This window comes from Chelonia mydas, chromosome 13 (assembly GCF_015237465.2).
Source record: "Chelonia mydas isolate rCheMyd1 chromosome 13, rCheMyd1.pri.v2, whole genome shotgun sequence".
Classification (NCBI taxonomy): Eukaryota; Metazoa; Chordata; order Testudines; family Cheloniidae; genus Chelonia; species Chelonia mydas.
The window spans coordinates 1720713-1737965 of record NC_051253.2 but is presented as its reverse complement, the minus strand read 5'-3'; positions in this window follow the sequence as shown (position 1 = coordinate 1737965).

Genomic DNA, 17253 nt, shown 5'->3' with positions numbered 1-17253 from the left:
CCTGGGGATCGCTCACTCCTCACTTTGAGAGTTGCTGCTGGGCTCTTGCAGTGGGGGTGACGCCCGGCTCCACGAACAGACACCTGCTGACAGCAGCCCTGCACGCCACAGGAATGCAGCTGGAAGGGTCTCCATGGATACCGGGGTGGGTCGGGGGAAAGGAGAGGCAAGGACTTTGCCTTCAGCGCCATGCCAACCTCGAATGCCTCCTCACTGCCCTGCCAACGAGAACAAGCGCCTTGCTGGCTCCTGGAGCAGGCTCCGGGATTCAGCCGGGGCTTGGATCTGATTGCTTTCTTGCACTGTATTTTGCCCATTCCACTTTTGCTCCATTGACAGAGGGCAGGGAGCAGGATGGAGGAGTTTATATCTCCGCAGGGACCTGCTAGGTGCTGCTTTCACTAGAGGTTTCTCTGGGCATTTTCTCGCTCGTGAGGAGCAATTTACATCTTGTCAAGTCCCCTGGCTGGGAGCAGCTTTTCCCAATTATTTCTCTCCTCCTGCAGCTTTCTCCTTTTCACAGTCTCAGCAAGCTCCTCCTGGCCCCAGCTCCAGTAGCCAATGGCCTCACCAACCAGTCGTGGCCAGTAAGAGTTCTGTGAGGTGGCCCAGTCAGCACGGAGTGAGCACTGGTGGATGGCATGGGCCAGTCCGGGGAGTTAAGTCTGTCGCTCTTTTACCCCCTCTGCACCCTGGCTAGGCCAGCGAGCAGCCACATTCACTGCACGCGTCTGTGCAGGAAGCCGGTCGGGGCCCGGGATGCCAGGCCTTCAGTGCCGTTCTGCAGCCAGGCTGGTAAGGTCCATCTTCATCACAGACTTGCACTCGCTTCTTGCGCTGGAGCTAGCTGCATGGGTGCCCCAGCCCGGTGAGCCCGCACCCCGCAGTCCCCACAAGTGTCGCCCTGCCTTGTGCTTTTCTGCCCCAAAGGTTCCTGCATAAATCTTCCAAGCGGAGGTCCCGGGAGAAGCTGCAGGGTTCCGTGGGACTGGGCCAACAGCCTGGGTAGCGAGAGCTCATTAAAATATGTCACTTCCTGCTCACTGCCTCCGAGGGATGGACTCCTCTGGCTGGCTCCACATCCTGCCTGCCCTTGACCTGGGAGAGGTGTATTATCCGCCCACGGGGAGGCTGCTTTATAAATGCAGAGAGCACTGCCCCTTTTCCATTTCTGCTCCCGGGGATGTCCCCTCCCCCCCCCGCAACCTTCCGAGGTCCCTCCTAACTCAGAGCCCCCCCTCCCGTGTGAAAACAGAGCTGCTTTCTTCATACAGATATTGTTATGATATGATTATGGCATAACTGTGATGTATTTTACATGAGATAAGGCATGGGAGGTATCATTGGAAAGGTTATTGATTTACTGAATATGATTATCCTATTTGTATGAACGTATCATTTTGGTATCTAAAGTTAGGAATATTGTCTATGCACCTATTACAAATATGTTTACACCTGGGGAATGCAATCAGTCTAGGTGTCTGGCTGGGAAGGGCCATTAGGGAGAACAATAAGTCTTTGAAGATGCTAATCACCCACTGAGAAGTCTTCCTGGGGACACTGCAAACAGCCTCTGAGTTATGGCTGTAGGGTCAACAGCAAACAGCCTCCTGGGTGGTGATGGGGGGGAGGGACAAAGCAGCTGCCCCTCCCCTGGGGCTGTCAGTAGTGGTTGGGTCCTGGCCGCCTCTGGAAACAGAAAAGCTGGATGAGCAGACAGCCGGTGTGTGTTCCCCACCTTCCCGGGATGGTGGGGTTCAGCTTCAGCCCTAGAGTGGTGGGTGGCAGGCTCCACCCATGGGGCTTTAGGCTCCATCCCCTGGGCAAGGGGCTTTGGTCTCCATTCCCTGGCTGTATGGTGATGGGCTCAACCTCTCCAATCACCCCTGGCCCCTGCTGCCTCCCCCAGTGCCCCATTGCCCCACTGCCTCCATAACCACTTCCCCATCCAGGGCTTAATTTGTCCCTGGGATTGCTGGGCCTGGGTAAGTTTGCTGTGAAAAGTGATATTTGTATGTTTGTTAATATCACTTTTCACAGCAGACTTACTAGCTAGCATGTCTTAAAAAAAGAAAAGCAATAAAAAAAAGGCAAAAGAAACAATAAGAAAAAAGACAAGAATATGAGAATGTGCAAAGCACCTTATTTGTATTTCTATTCTGTTTAGATCCAATAAGGAATAGAGACAACTGTACATTATTTTTATTATTGAGTCTGCAAAAAACCCTACATAAATAAATTACAATGATTTGGACATGGATATTTGCATATTTATTTGATTTTCCTAAAGTTAATTAAGTATTTTAGGAAAAATTGTCAGAGCAGCCATCAGCATTTTTTTTGTGAGCACCCCGGTCTAGTCTGTGATTGAAATATCTGAAGTTTTAAGCTGTAGGCAAGTGCAGCTGGCCTTCAAGAATCTCTGCCTAGAACAACAACATTTAGGGTGAGAATTTGCTACTTATAACCAGTTTCTTTAGTATATTAATCTTAGATTGTGTTTTGTTTTATTTGCTGGGTAATCTGCTTTGATCTGTTTGCTATCCCTTATAATCACTTAAAATCTATCTTTTATAGTTAATAAGCTTGTTTTTGTTTTGTCTAAAACCCAGTGTGTGGAATTCATAACTGGGGGACAAAAAGCTGTTGCATATCTCTCTCCATATTGAGGGAGAGGGTGAATTTCATGAGCTTGTGCTGTACAATTCTCTGTGCAGCGCAAGACGGTATAATTTTGGGTCTACCCTATAGAGAGGGGCGTGCACTTGAGTACTGGGCAATTCCTTGGCTGAGTCTTCCCATGAAGATCTGACCTCAGCCTCAGTGTGTAAAGCTGCAGCTGGGTGTGTCCCTAATTGTATGTGTGCTGGTAAAGTGCAGTCTAAAGCTTGGAGGGCTTGCCTCAGCAATACAGCGTGAAGGGAGCCCAGGCTGGTGGGTCAGGCGGGCTCAGTGGTACCTCAGTTCCAAGTGGCACCCCAGGGAGAACCCGTCACAATGGGTTCCGGCCCGGGGTGAAAGTAACTGAGGACACTTACCGGTACGGGGCCGGGGGGGGGCCCTTGGGCGGAAGGGGCAGGGCTGGGGGGTCAGCATCCCCCAGCCAGCCCTTCCATGCCACATGGCCCGCGCCGCCCGGGGCGCCTGTTGATTTAAAGGGCCCGGGGCCTTTTAAATTGCGAGCCACAAGACAGCTGCTCCCTTTGCCCCCGCCCCAGGCCTGTTGGCAGCCGGGGGAGTGGGGGGCAGGCAAAAGGGGCAGGGACGTTAAAGTGCTGCAGGGCCCTTTGCTGCAGCAGCCCTTTAATGTTGCTGTGCCCCACGCCCCACCCCATCAGCGGCCCTGCCGGTACGGACCCTACCAGCAGGGCCGCCGAGAGGGGAGGCAAAAGGGGCGGGCTGGGGATGGCCCGGGGCGGGTTCTTACCGGTACCCCTGCCGGCTCACCTTCGCCCCCAGTTCCGGCCCCGTTTCAGTGGCACCACCTTGCCCACTGCGCAGCCAGACCGAGCTAGAGCTTGTGATAACCGCGTGCTGCAAACCAGACGCTTCTCTCCAGCTTCCAGCCTCCACGGGAGAGCTGGTGGGTGGGAAAGAGGCTGGTTAGCATGAGAGGGTACGTAGGGCCAGCAGGAACACAATCCCCGCTCAGCCCTGGGGCTCTGAACAGCCCGCCATCTGGAACCACCTTCAGCTCCTCCCACGCCCTTCATCTGAGTCACTAGTAACACGATGCAGGCCCTTTCACGGCACCAAGTGCAGCATCAGCCCCGGACCAGCCTCCGGATGTGACCTCAGCACGGCGTAAAAGAACAAAGGACGCACAATGCTCCTGTCCCGCAGAGCCCACCTGCAGCAAGGACAAGTGATCACATGGGAACAGAGAGGGCTCAGCCGGGGTGGGACAAGAATGGGGCACCATTATTACCCCTCGCATGGGGGGCTAGCCTGCATGAGAGTTGCTCTGCCCCTTCTCCGTCCTGACGGCTGAATTCCAGCCCTGTCCAAGAGCGGCCGCGCTCGGGACCGGTGGGGCCTGAAGCCTTGAAACCAGCTGCAGACCCAGGCTGCAAAGATCCCAGACGCCAAGGTGTGCTCAGAGCAGGGGGTTTGCCTCAGCCCCTGTCCTCCTAAATTATGCCCTGGAGGCAGCTTCTCTCCTTCTGCAAACCACAGTGCTTTGGCCCTGCCATTGAAGTCCAGCAGATAGGAAGATTCTACGCCCATTTCAGAAGCGGCCATGGTTTGCTTTGTGCCGAAGCACATTTCCAGGGGCCCGAGCAGGCCTGCCCCTCTGCAGAACGGACAGTCACAACCGAAGGAAGGAGAAATCTTTTCAGAAACTTTCAGTTCCCCTTTTGTGATGAGCTCCAGGCAGAGCACAGGAAATCCGTGGGCACCGCTACATGTGCATTGCTACACTCTGTGATTCCCATGGAGCAAACAGGGACCAGAGGCAGCTCCCCTGAGCTTACGGCTGCTAACAAAGGAAGACATACAGCAAACCAATTGCGCAAAAGTTGGTGGCTTTAGATGACCAACGGCCTGCATTTTGTATGTGCATGCTGGAGACCAGCTACCTGCCGATTTACCATTGCCCCTCGAAACACACAGGGCATGAACGGCATTATCCAGCTCACTAGCAAGTTTTGGTGGCGCTGCCCCGAGAAATGGGGCGCCCTCCCTGCAGGGGCCTGGCACGCCGAGGCTTTGTGCCTGAGAGGCCGGAAACCCACAGCCAGAGTCTATGTTTCCTACCTTTTGAGAAAAAGGCCCATGCAGTTGGGCGCCCAAGGAACGTGTGTGCAAACGTGCACAATTTGCATGCAGAATTACGGTATTTCAGGGTGCAGTTGTGGTAACTGAAGGTGCAAAGAGCCAGCTCGGTGCCTACTTGGCCAACTGCACCTCCAGTAAGACGTGCAAATGTGGGCATCGCTGCTGCACGCTGGGTGCAATGTGAGAGCTGCCCTGCCCCTGGCCTTCGTCCCGCTGCAGCTAGAGGGGAGTCTCCTTTGCTTGGCGTGAGAGACACCTGCACTTTTGAAGCAGAAGGACTTGAGTTTTATCCCTGCTGTCTGGCTGCGAGGCCCTGGGAGTCAGCGGCGACTGGCCGACAGCAGCAGGAAACACAATGAAAGACCCACCCAAAAAGGGCAGCTGTTGGCCGTTTCCTTGTAGAGCAGCGGGCGGATGAGCCAGCACAGAGCTGTGCTTCCCAGGGGGGCAAAGCCCCGAGGGATGGTTTGGGATCCCCAGCGAGGAGAACCCCAAAGCCTCTCAAACTGTAGAACTTCATGCATCAGCCACACGTCACGTGACGTGTCTAACAAGCAGCTCTCCGAAGCCCCTGCTGACAAGTCACCGTGGGGAGGGGAAGGGGGATCCTCTCTCTTGTCGCTCAAGTGGATGAGGCCTGTTAATTCAGAGCCGAAGGACATGACTCCTCTAACCCACCGCCCCTCCCGCTCCCCGTCCCAGGAGGTGCAAGAGTGCTGTGGCATGGTGTAATTTCTCGGCCCGACCCACAATTTGCTATAGATTGAGCAATTCACCAAAAAGCCCTGAAGGCCTTGGTTTGTGGCACTGCAGACGTTTGAGTTCAGTTTGGTAACAATTTAATAAATATGCAGAAGTGGAGCACGTAAGAACCAGAGATCCTGCTTCCTACAGAAAAGTGGGGAGAGAAATAGAGGAAGTGTAAATAGACAATTTTCCACCGGCACTCAAGAGCTTTCTAAAGGTGAACTGCGAACCTTTCCACATCCCTGTGTTTGTCACACAACAGCTGGTGACATCAGTAGCACCTAGGGCAGAAGACTGTGGTCCTTACCCAGGTCTAAGTGCTGGCGAGGACACTGACTTGTGCAAGAAAAACATTTTGCTAACAATCCCCAGGGTAAAAAGCCCGGGTATGGTTTCACCAGTAGATGGTGATCTCTCCCATGCACCACCATGTCTTCTCACTCTGCTTATGACGGCAATGGCTGCCCCAGCCCAGAGCAGACTGTAACCTGCCGAGTGTCTGTCTGTTCACTGCTAGCATGATAACAACCCTGCGCAAACACGGGAACACAGCAAGGTCCTTCTGAGCAACTCCCCCTTCACTCCCCCGCCTACACAACAGCGACTGGCCTTGTGCCACCCCCAGAAAATGGCCTAGTGGGTGTGAGACCTGCAGAGAGCCGCCCAGCCTCAATGGGCTTCCACTTCCCTTATTCCTCATGAGCACCTGGCTGCGCGGCAGGGAAGCCGTCCACTGCCTGGCCCCAGCGCGCTCAGACACGGGCACGGACGCTCTGCACGGTGATAAGGCCAAGCCCTTTACTAACAATGAATTAAGCTTCCGACCCCTGGGAGGAAGGTGAGTATTACTGTCCCCTGAGCTATATCCAGGGAAACTGAGGCATGTAGGAATTCAGCAGCTTACCCAGGCTCACACAGAGAACAGACGTGGGACTAGAACCTGGGAGTCCAGGCAGCTCGACGCATACACCACTCTCGCATTTCCAAGCTTTGACAACAGGCTTTCTTCAGACCTTTCCCCTGCTGGGGTTCCTGCGTACATGTGGCCCCCCACGGCACAGACTCCAACAGGGCCAACAAAGCGCCTCCGTTCCCAGCCGGGCAGATCTCTGCATTATTACTGCAGCCAGCCTGGTGCCGCGGGAACCTATTTCCTTGCCCGTCCTCTGGCTAGACCAGCCCGACTTTTGGTTTCTTTCTGCTCTAATCCACACCCAGGCTGATGCAGCATCAGGAGAGGAGCGCTGGGGAAGGGTCATGGGGTTATGCAGCAATCGGGGCAGAGAGAACATTCAAATACTTCCCTGGCTGCTGCCCTTTCAGCTGCAGGGAGGCTGCTGAGCAGTGCTCATTCAAACCCTGGCCCTGCAGCAGCTACCATTCAAACTGAACTGAGCTGTCCAGACGCAGAGCCAGCTGGCCACAGGGATGCCAGACCAGCCTGTCCTCTCCCAGGGACCATATCCTGGGCCCAGCCAGATGGGTGGTGAAAGCCAGGTCTCCCCCCACTGCCACCCCAATCGTCCATAAAGCTGCACCCAGGTCATGAGCACGGAGACCCCTGCAGCGACGCTTGGAAGTCAGCTGTGGCTTTGCCAGGCCCAGCGGCCCAATGGCAATTCCTATCCTCACTTGCAGGCAGCACAGTCTGATCTGCCAGAGGGGGGTGAGGTGCCCAAGGGCCACACACAAGCCATTCCATGCTCTTTAACTAGAAGTTGTGTTTGCTCAGCTGCCCCCTTCTCGCTGCTGAATACAGGGTCTGCTGTGCAGACAGAGAGCAGAAGGGATTCCAGGGGGTGGGAAGGGGAACAGGTTGTTCTCCTGTGAGAGTCCACCGCTATTTAGATTTGCAGCTGCAGTTCATGACTGGCTGTCTGCAGCCTTCCACAGCTCTCCTGTCCCAGGGGCTGTGCTCACGTCTTGATTCACAGTCTGGGTGTGGCTATGTCATGTTACTGCTCATGTGGGACTGGAGGGAGGTCTCGGGGTTCTACAGGGATCTGTTCTGGCTCCAGCGTTGTTCAACATCTTTATTAATGACCTGGATGCAGGTATAAAGAACACCCTGATCAAATCTGCAGATGACACAAAGCTAGGGGGGTTGCCAATACTTTGGAGGATAAAGCTAAAATTCAGAGGGATCTTGATAAATTGGAGAACTGGGCTGTAGACACAACCTGAAATTCAGCAAAGAGAAATGTAAGGTGCTCCACTTAGGCAAGAAAAACCAAGTGCACAAACACAGAATGGGGGATAACTGGCCTGGCAGCAGCACGGCTGAGAAGGGTCTGGGAGTTGTGGTGGGTCACAACCTCAACATGAGTCAGCAATGCGAGGCTGTTGCAAAAAAAGCAAATGCAATTTTCAGTTGCATGAACAGAGGAAAGCATACAACTCACAGGAGGTGACGGTACCACTCAACTCGGCACTGGTCAGGCCTTAACCGGAGTCCTGTGTCCAATGTTGGTCACCAGTGTATAGAAAGGCTGTAGAGAAACTGGAAAGGATCCAGAGGTGAGCGACAAAGATGATCAAAGGGATGGAATCCAAGCCATAGGAGCAAAGGCTGAAGGAACTGGGTATGTTTAGTTTGGAAAAAAGAAGATTAAGGGGGACACGATAGCGGTCCTCAGATATCTGACAGGCTGCCACAGAGACGCTGGAGAAAAGCGGTTCTCTCTGGCCACACAGGGCCGGCCAAGAGGCGATGGGCTCAAACTACACACGGCAGATTGAGATTAAATCTCAGGAAAAACTTCCCAGCTGCAAGAACAGGGGACAACGGAACAATGCGCGGGGGGGTCGCGGAGGCTCCCTCACGGGAGGTTTCCAAAAGGGGGCTGGAGCCATCTGTGTTGGATGCTCAGACACACCAAACCTGCATCTTGACACTAGCTGACCCTTGTGATCCCTTCTAACCCTATGGGTCTATGTCAGCTACGACTCTCCTCTGTGGACGTGGCAAGGTGCAATCACATTGCTGCTTCGGCACTGCAATCCCTGCATGTTCTCTTGTACAGTCCGGGGGCTGAGCATTTGCCCGTTCTCTCTGCGTGGGAATCCCGCGCTCTGTGTTTTATTGGCTCATTCTCCAGGCCACTGTCAGAGGCTCAGGGCGACAGTACAGCCTGGGTCAGTTCACTTTCTGGGGTTCAGCCTCCTTCCTGCTCCCTCCCAAAATAGGACAAAGAGAGCTTTCCTGGAACACCCGGCCTCTTTGCCCTGGGGGATGCAGCCAGCTGCTGACTGGGCACTGAAGTCCCTGGGATGACGCAACCCAGACACTGGGGACTCTGGTAACTGTGATAGAAAGTAGCTTTCTCAGTCACTGGGGCCCTGGCCTGGTCTGAGGCTGTTAACTGAGGCCAAGCCAAGCAAGTCAGGAGTGAGGGGGTGATGCAGACTGAAGCCTGGTCTCCCTGACAACCCACCCAGGACTGGGAATTCCCCCAGATTGTGCTGTGTGTGTCCATGTCGGGGGGGATGAGATCTGCTGTTGCGGCTAATCTCCAAACTGGCAGATACGTGCTGTGCAATCAATAACAGGGCCGGGCTCGGAGAGCAACCGCAGACCTGGGCCGGGTTCACAGGGAGCTGGGAATAAGAAAAGCCTGCAGCTAGGAATAAAACAGTGTCTGTCTGGCCCTGCCGGCCAGGGCAGAGATCTCACAGGGAACCCTGGGACAACAGAGGTCACTCCAAACGTAGGGGATACTTGCCAACCTCTGGGGAGATGTGGTACCCTTTCCCGGGGTATTGCAGAGGGATAACACTATTCTTATACTCCTAGCCACAGACGCACAAAAGTTCCTCGTTGGGACGCTCACAGACCCAGAGCTGAACATTTCCAAAGGGTTCAGTCCCCAATGTGCTGAGCCCCCTAATCTGGCCCCTCCAGCCAGGGCACAGCCAGTTTAGAGGTGGGATTTCCATGTTTTATCCCCTCCCCACAACACACTACAAAGAAATCCCAGGGAAAGGTCTGGGCCTGTCTCCTGACAAGGCAGCTGGACTCAGGGGAGCAGAGTGGGAGTTCAGGAGAGCCTCACACAGCACCTCCTTGCAAAGATAAGGCAGAAAGCCCTTGATAACAGAGGCTGATCTAACAAAGGACCCTGGAAACGGCCCAGATTGTCCCGGGTGTCACCTCCCAGTCTCTGAATCGATTCACCACGTTCTTCCAAGGTCACCTGGCGGGTGTTACAGGGATCCCAGAGGTGCTGAGAGCACTGGCTAAAGGGAGGTAGAGTGCCAGCAAGCATCTTCTTGCCACCTCTGTCCTCCCCTCTGGACCCCGCATTGGTCCAGTGCTGCCCTCTCACACCCCTCTGCTATGCTGAGTGTCCCACCCAGCCACATCCCCTCGCTGGTGTTTCCCAGGCTGGCATTGTCCCCCACGCGGCGAGGTGACACATGTAGGGGGGGGCGGGTTCCTGAGTGCAAGATGAGATGGAGCCACCCAAATGCCTAGCACCTGTGTGACCACAGCCGGATGCAGACGAAAGACTGGTGCATTCAACTTCTGGGCCAAGCTGCCTTTGCATGAGCTGGACCGAGACGCCTTGCCCATTACCTGAAGAGCAGGATGTTGACTGATTGGGAACCCCCCCCCCCCCCCGAGCAGGCTGCATTCATGCTCCCCACCCCCGGAGAGGCCATTTGGGGCTGAATTTAAAGAGAGGACAGAACTGCTGTGCCCACATGGCAGCTCTGGGAGAGTCCTCCGGCCTCCAGCAGGACTCAGGGACCTACATTCCCCAGGCCAATAGCCAGAAGAACTGGGGAACAGTATCTGGGGGGTAGGTCTGCCTCCACATCCATCCCAGCAACTGCTCCCCTGGCCTGGGCTCAAGGCTCAGAGCACTTGGGTGTTCTCATGGCACCCCGACAACTGGGGGATAGCAGCCCAGCTTCTTCTCACTCCTCCTTCTGTTTGGGCCCCTGGTTAAAAATCTACTCCTGAGGGCATTCTGCGCCACAAAATTAAAAATTCGGTGCCAAAAAAATTTAAATCCTGCACACAATGTTTTAAAATTCTGCAAATTTTATTTTTCAAATAAATGTGGAGGCTCCAGTGTGGCACTGGGGAGCACAGGCCACTGGCTACACAGAGGTGGGAGATCACTGTGCAGCTCCCACCCCCTCCCTGGACGCGGCCTCTGCAGTGAGGCTGCACCAAACCTGGACACAGTGCAAGGACAGGGCCTGCCCCAGAAACACCCGAGGGCCCTGCACCTCCAAGCCATGTGCACCAGGTGTGGGCAGGCAGGCTCAGCAAGGCAGATCCAAGTGTGGAGGGGCTTAGTGTGTGGGGGGGACCAGGTGTGGGTTGAGAGGGTTCTGTGTGGGGCAATCTGGGTGCAGGCAGCTCAGTAGGGGATCCGAATGCGAAGGAGATCTGGATGCACAGGGGCTTGTTGGGGGGGTCTGGGTGCAATGGAAATGGGACTCTGCAGGGGGGTCCAGGTGAAAGTGCTTGGCGCTCAGTGGGGGGAGGGGTCTCGGTGTGGGGGGCTCAGTGGGGTGGGGATCCAGGTTTAACTGGTTGGGGCTCAGTGGGGTGGGGATCTGGGTGTGGGTGGCTTGTCGGGGTGGTCCAGGTGCAGGAGCAGTGGGGCTCATCGAGGGGGTTCTGAGTGTCGGATGGTGAGGCTCGCCAGGAGGGTCTGGGTACGAGGGGGTCTGGATGCATGGGGGTTGGTGGATGGGGGAGCAGTTCCCTGTACAAGGATCCCTCCCCTTGCAGCTGAGGAGTGATGGATGCAGGAAGCAGGGTGTGGGGAGGTTGCAGAGCTTCCTGCAGCAGGGGGAGAAATCTGGGGGTGGGTCTGACCAGGGAAGAGGAAGTTCCGTCCTCCCCAGTCCAGCCTGGGCTAGAAGCTGAGCTCAGCACAGGGTCTTCCCCAGTTCCGCCTCCTGTTCCACAGTGATTCACCTCTCTACCGGTTGCCCTGTGCACCCGAAACATACTTCTGGGGAGGGTCGCATGACCACTCTTGTGGCTTCCCTTTGCTTCCCCACCAGAAAGTCATTTTTCTGTGGGGTAGCAAAGAAATTTGCAGGGGACATAAATTCTGTGCATGCGCAGTGGCGCAAAATTCCCCCAGGAGTAAAAATCTCCCAGGAGCAGAATGTAGCCGCATTGCTCTTGCTTTTGCTCTCTCTCTCTGCTGTTTCCAAGTTTGATTTACCAGCCCCAGCACCACCATCAGCTGTCGCTGCCTGTACAGCCACTGAGCTCCATTCAGGTGATGTCTAAAAATACACAGTCTTAGCAGGACGGGGTGGGGGGCTTGGGGTCCTTTTCTGCTATTGTTTTCCCAGCTGCAGGATCAGTCTGTCTCCTGAGCATGACCAGGGTTCAGCTTGTTCCTGGAAGCTGGTGGGGACGTCCCTGGGTTGGGATGATGTTACAGAGTGAGACGAGAACAGCTGGCCAGGTCATCAGAACTCCAAGAGACCAGGAACCACTTGGGGATATGATAAATAAAGAGCAGCTGGGACAAAGCATGCACTGGAGGCAGGGCAGGATTTGCATCTCTTATACAAAGTACAGGGATAGTCCCAGAATGCTGGGCTCATCCTCTGGGGAGCTCTGCCAGGCTGCAGCTCCCCCTGCATATGTCTGGCATCTCTAGGGAGAGGGCATCCTCTCAGGGCCGGGTTAGGGGGCATCTGCCACACATCAGCCAATTAATCCTCACTGTGCCTGAGCGTGGCAGGCCAGCGTGTGTCATCATCCTCATTTCACAGAAGAGGAAACAGACAGGCAGGCAACGTGACTTGGCTGAGGCTACGTGGTAAATCAGTGGCAGAGTTCCTGGCTTCTGGCAAGAGTTAAGGATGCACATTTCTGGGGCCAATAACCAAAGGAATGGCTTTGGACCCATTAGAGATGATTTAGTGGCTGAGGGGCACCTAATCCGAATGTAGTCAGGTGCAGCTCCGTCGGGCGCGAGTCAAGAGACTGTACGCTGCAGGAGGTCGGACAAGGGGCTGGAGGAGCCCTCACTGGAAATGCCAAGGTCAGGGCAGGCTGCAAAAGGGAGAGCAGGTACTTCCAAGGCTGATGGGTAATACTGAAGTTAAACTCCCCAACCAGTCACAAACTGTGCTCCTGATCCCCCACACTAGTTATCAAGAAGCTAGAAAAGAAATCACACAGCCCCCTTATTGCATTCCAGTTCTCTGGCTCCCAGTCAGCGTAGGTGCAGTAAGGTGAGGAGTTATTTAAAAACTCTTCTCACTCTACAAAATGTTCTTCAGAACCCCAAAGGGCCAGTCACATTGCCAGGTGAATATTAGGTTGGATCTTACCCAAAATACCACACTGCCAGCTTATTATAAAGAAAAAAGACCAAGAAGAGAGCTGTGAAATGGTAAAGCAGTCACATACACACAGACCTCAGAGTCCGTATGTCAAGTTCTTAGCAGTACTGGTGAGCTTGCTGGCTTGAAAGTCCCTCTGGAACACATCCACAGCTTGGATGGGTCATTTTCAATCCTTTGTTCAGAGCTCTGTTTGTAGAAAAGTTACTCCAGAGGTAAGAAGCAGGAATGAAGACAAAATGGAGATGATGCAGCTGCCCTTTATATTCCTTTTGCCAGGTGTTTGCACTTCCTGAGTCCCAAACACAAGCTTCAGAGCACATGGCATTGAAAGGCCTTTGCGTTCTGTCCACCAGCATGCCCCTACACGCCTTGCTGGGTCATAAGCTGTATCCCCTGGCTCCCTTCAGTGGGCTCATTGTACAGCTGATGTCCCTTGATGGGCCATCAAGCAGGCCTAGTGCGGATGCCAATCTGTCTGGGGCTGTCACCCAGAAACACAGCACAAGTATGGAAATACAGACATACCCTACATATCTATAACTCACAATACACAGGTGATACAAACATATAAACAAGCTAGTCATACCTGGCAATTTATAACATTTTCGCAGATACCTCACACGGCATATCGGGTCAGATTCCTTGCAATTTATAACATTGGTATCAACAATGTCACAAAGTGTCCCACATATTCCAGACAGTGTCACAATCAGAACTGCCCCTTCTGGCCTTATGTCCTGTGGATCTGATGGAGCAGGGCCCAGACACGCATGCAGGGCAGGAACTGAGGCTGCAGCCCACCCCAGAAGATTCCACCAGGATCATGCAATGCGGCTACAGGAAGGCTGGGCTCAGGAGTCTCACAGTTCGGGTCCAACACAGAGAAAGGCAGAAGCTGTAGCCCCGGGACTGGAACATGGCTCTTGGCTCTAGGGTTGGGTTCACATCCACCCCTACCCCAGCTCATCCCCCGCCCCGCCGCCCCCCAAGACCTTGGCCGCAGTGCTGCGATGTCTGAGCCTTACGCCTGCTCCCCACTGGTCAACCACATGGCAGCGAATGACGTATTCTAGACACACCACGGTGGTGACACCATGCCCCGAAAAATACTCTGTTACCACGTGGCCCGTGCTGCACCCCCCTGCCCCGTACACACTCACTCCTTTCCACTCAGTGACAGGATGCCCAGGCCCCACTCAGGAGACAATAACAACCCAGAGCTGGGAAGGATGATTTTGAAGAAATAAAAATAAAAATGCAGGAATGACGACCTCAGGGAGACCCTGGCGGGAGGGCTCCAGCCGCCCCATTGGCCCTGAATGGCGGCTCTGTGCCTGCGAGGAGCGCAGAGAGAAAAGCCACATACAGGCTCTCAACAGCTGCTAGGGCAAAGCCAGACAGAGAAGGGGGGAGGGTGAGATAAAAGTGAGGGAGAAACAGAGAGACCCACACAGAGACCCTCACCCCATGCCCTCCCTGCAGGCAAACTCTGGATGCTCCTGGGACGCTCTGCCTGTCTCCAGCTGGATCTCATCTGATTTCCGCAGAGTATCCCTCCTTTCCACTCCATCACTGGGGCTCCAGGGGGGAGACGGCCCAAGCTGGTAGTGGCCTGTATGAAAGGGAACCATGCTTTGCTGTCACTCCCTCCTGCGTCTGCCCACTGCTTACCTGCAGACTCACCGCCAGTCGGGCAATGCCAGTGGCCCATGCCAGGGGCTCTCTCAGCCCGGAGCCTGGCTGTGGCACTGGAGTGGCTGGACAGGCTCTGGGAGCTACGGCGGACTCCTAGCTGCTGCTCCTGGTTTCACCAGGGAGTTCTTTCATGCTGACCCCTCCTGCCCTGGGCTGCCGCTGGTTTGACCCCCTTGTCCCAACCTGCAAGGCTGTAACTATCTCGATCCCCCCTCGAGGTTTTGCGCAGCCCTTTGGGGAGCTGCACCTGTGCTCCTCACACTGGACTCACCGTGCAGCTGGCGACCCCGGCTCTCCTGGGACGTGCCGTTCTGCAGAGCCGATACCTCTGGGATCAACACCCAGCCATTGAGATCACGCCCCAGTGGGCAGCGGTGGACACTGCATACGTCAGTCTGCCTGCGTGTACGTCTCTAGGGCTCCGGGAGATAAGCTGAGCCGCTTTATGATTCTTTCCCAGTGAATTGTGGGAGAATGTGTCTGTCCTGGGCAGCTGGGGGGAATTGTGGGATGGCAGCGTCAGCACCCGAGAGCTTTCACCTGGGTCCTCACTGCAGACCAGCCTGTGTGAAAGCAGAGCCTGGGCTCGAACCCCAGCCCCAGCCAGGCTGAGAGCACCACAAAGCTCAGATGACAAGAGTTTGGGGTGTGGACAGGGGGTAGGGACAACACCAGGCTAACTCTGCAGGGAAGCCACCCTCATTTCCTCCCCTGACGAGACAAACTCCACACTGCAGCTCAGGGGAAGCTGCGACTGACTTCACCCCGAGCAGGAGAGGATGAAAGGAGAGACAGAAACTAACCAGTTCAGGGAGAAACTGCTGCTGGGGAGGGAGCTGCCCTAGCCAGGGCCACAGGGCTCTGCTGCTCCTGGGCCAGGTGTTCTGAATACAGGGAGAGGCCCAGCTCTGCATCGCTGCCCCTCACCCGTTGCCTTTTGCACCAGCCCCCAGCAGCCGGATGCAGCCCAATCCAGTGGGACCGATGGCTCATCCAGGCAGCTCTTGGAGAAGGGAGCTGGCAACCTCACTGCACCAGAGGCCCTGGGATCTCGGACACTGAATGATCATGCTGCAGCCGTGGAGAAGGGGCTCTAGCTGCTAACCAACGGGCAAGTGAATGGGGAACGCGGCAAGCCACGGATCCTGCAAAAGGCTTCCCTTGCCAGCGGAGCAGCCGTACCCCTCCCCCCACCCCTGTTTGTTTTTGTAGCGCTCTGTCCATCCCCTGCCTAATCCCTGGACAAAAGTTTGTTATTGCAACTGCCTCCCCCTCAGCCAGCTGTTCCAGGATCCCCGGAGCTCTGGTGCTAGAGCCCCTTTCCCAGAGCTGCCTGGACACTCGCTGTCAGCATCACGCTGTACTCTTGATCTCCAGCCCCACAGTCCCAGTGCTGCCAGCCCCACAGGTTCAAAAGGCATGAGGGAAGACTCAGAAATCATGAGAGTTTTTTTTAAAAATCATAAATGTGGGGTTCTTTCCATTTGCTTTTGGGTTTCTGAGCCTTTAGGACACACAAGGGTCACGTTCTCCAGCTTTACTCTGCGACCATTTATCTAGTTCTTCAAAAAGGAACTAGATAAGTTCCTGGAGGATAGGTCTATCAAGGCTATTAGCCAGGATGGGCAGGGATAGTGTCCCGAGCCTCTGTTTGCCAGAATCTGGGAATGGGCGACAGGGGATGAATCACTTGGTGATTCCCTGTTCTGTTCATTCCCTCTGGGGCACCTGGCACTGGCCACTGTCGGCAGACAGGACACTGGGCTAGATGGACCTTTGCTCTGACCCAGTATGGCCGTTCTTATGTTCTTATGTTCATGAGGGCTAGAAACTTACTTTTTTAAAACGAAGGCTGAAAGTCTCACATAGGCAGCTGACTCCAGGAGCTGGTGCTTTAAGGAAAGTTCCAAATTTGGTGAGACTGGCCGAAAAATTGCAAGAACTGGCAACATTGCAGTGGCTGAGTCTATTCCGCTTTGGAATATGACACTTCTGCAGCTTTTGGTTTTTAATTCTAGACATTTAGATCATGGTTTAAGCTTTGAAATCATTATTTTTCTTTGTTAAAGAGCCTGAGACACTTCTGGGAACGAGGTTGCTAAATGAGACCAGAGGCCCATTTTTAAAAGATAGTTAGGCACCTCAGATGCAGGGCGCTAGGCACTTAATCTCTTAATGGGATTTCCAAAAGGGCCTATCTGCATCTTTAGGCAAATAACTTTGAAAGTCTGGCCTTAGAACAGGGCTGGGCAAACTACGGCCCGTGGGATTGCCCCCCGTGGTGCCGCAGGCCCCGTGCCACTCTCAGAAGTGGCCGGCACCACGTCCCTGGGGCCCGGGGGAGGGGGACAGAGGGCTCCATGCATTGCCCTTGTCTCCAGGCACCGCCCCCTGCAGCTCCCATTGGCCAGGAACGGGGAACCGCAGCCAATGGGAGCTTCGGGGGAGGTACCTGGAGGCGTGGCATGGCGCCCTGAGCCCCCTCATATGCCCTGCACCCCTCCCCTGCCCCAATCCCTTGCCCTGAGCCCGTTCCTGCACACTGCATCCACCCCCACACCCTGCACTCCCTCCTGCACCCCAACCTCCTGCCCCGGCCCTGCATACAATTTTCCCACCCAGATGTAGCCCTCGGCCCAAACAGTTTGCCCACCCCGCCTTAGAAGATATAATGGAATGCAAAACCGTATTACATTG